Genomic DNA, 2,215 nt, shown 5'->3' on the forward strand with positions numbered 1-2,215 from the left:
TTTCTGTATAAAATTTGATCGAAACCCTTTCTGTAGATTCGGATTTGAAACTTTTAAGAAAAGTAAGCACGACCTCGCCATTTCGGTATATTTTATTGACATTTTAAAAACACACAATGACACCCTCAACTATTTATTCTACTTTACCTACTCAGTACCTTTTGTTGTTCAATATGTATTACTGTTTATTTTTTACAAATATGCAGCGTCTAATGGTAGCAGGATTGTGAATGATAAATTTGGAAAAATCTTAAGGGAGTAGACGTGACCTATTTTGATACATTATCCCGGTATTTCTCTTCTTCGTCAAATGTGCTAGCTGTCATCGTTTCCAGTAGTATTTGGCGAAAGTACAAATTATTAAGCTCATTATATTTTAAATGTGCACACAAATTTAACAACTTTAACTGTTCCATCCAAAATGTCTACAGTTCGAATATATAAAATATTAAATCCTGTTCTTATAATCATATGAGTATAATCACAAGCCTATTTCTCTGAATTTGAATAATCGTTAACAATTTATACTAAATTAGATCAACAAGAGCAAACAGTAAAGTAAAAAGTAAGAACAAATCACAATGGAAATAATATTATTATTAATATTAACGCACATTATTTCATAAACCCACCAACACAATTATTCGGCATGGTCTCCCAGTGGTTTGCAGGCTGGGATTTAATACAAGAAAAGCTGGAATTTGCCATTCATTGGCACGTTGCTTCCAGACAAACTGATGTCCCATTTCAGCTATTACGGAAAAACTGGAGTAGGTTTGAATGTGTGTGACGGAGTAGAGTTAATGTTCCAATCATAAATAGCTTCGGCATTAGATGGAAGTAAGTGGTTAACTTCATGCTCCAGCCACTTTCCCGATAAATGAGCCATAAATACCCATTAGATACGTGACTGTGTGAGGCTCAGACCCAGTCTGAATGAAAAATAAAATCACCTCCTGGAAAATGAAACACAGTAATCCAGCCTGCAGTCAATCACCTTACTTATTCACACTATGGTTTCATGCGTAATATAAAACTGTGGAGTATTAGAGACGTGAACTTGAACAGAAACAAGTGACTGAAGAATTATTAGGTAGTAACAATCGATAAGAATTAATTGATAATCGATCTTCAACAATAAACCCCCCAGGCGCGTATGTAACCCTACAGAGCGCCTTTTAAAATCGCTTTGTCCGTTCGTCTGTCTGTCAGTACGTATGAAAAACTCGGGAACGGGTAATCCGATTTTGATAAATAAATACTGTTTTGAGATTTAGTTTCACAATCGAGAAACATAACACATAATTTTACAGTCAGTATCCTAGCAAACTACTGTCGCAGCGTAAACAAATCGAAAGTGTTTGCCTTTTTATTTAAGTCGTTCGTATTTTGATCCAGTACATAAAGCTTTTGTAATACCCTGTGTTTTGCAGCAGAAAATTCAAGAGCCACTACCGGATTACTCTTGTAATACTGTTAAGTCTGTAAAGAAAATCAATTTTACGCAAACCCTCTTCTTTCATCAGAGGGAAAAAAGGCTTTAGAAGCTACTGGCAGGGGCAGGAGTCTAAGGTCACTGACCCCCAGACAACTCTGACCCACTTTTTAATATAGTGTTTCAGATTATAAGATGAGTTTGTCAGGGACTAGATGATGATAATGTTTAGTAATTAGTCTGGGATATATCTGTAAGTTTTACTATTTTAACAAGGCGGCAGTACCTGAAGGAAATCCGTTTCTGAAAGAAAAATTTTGATATTATCATCTACGTCTTCAGAATGGTTTCTTTTCAGGAGGTTACAAAACAAAACATCTTCTTCCCTTTCGCAATGATTTTCTTATGTGTTAGGTTGAAGAAGACGTTTCCTTGTACATTTAACAACAATTTCTCGACTGCACGTGCCACATAGAGCCGAGTGTGAGGATGATCGGAATTCACAATCGTGAAGCGGTTATGTCTTATTTTAAGATACTGTATTATGACTTTGCGGGACTAAGTAAAACCACGAATCACAACGGGATAGCGGCACTCCGGGTCGAGAATTGAACTCGTGATATCACAAATAAAAACAAGTAACCCGCAACAAGAAGAAAAATGTAATTTCAAATACGTTTATCGAGCGGTAAGTTCAGTGGCAATTGACTAATTCTGCCCACCCTTATCGGAGGCCAGGACTGGGTTACCAGCCGTCGAGGAGCCTTGTTTGGAACACCG

The sequence above is a fragment of the Zootermopsis nevadensis genome, unplaced genomic scaffold (genome assembly GCF_977971745.1).
Source record: "Zootermopsis nevadensis isolate Lab colony 2312 unplaced genomic scaffold, Znev_1.0 Znev_ptg000022l, whole genome shotgun sequence".
Lineage (NCBI taxonomy): Eukaryota > Metazoa > Arthropoda > Insecta > Blattodea > Termopsidae > Zootermopsis > Zootermopsis nevadensis.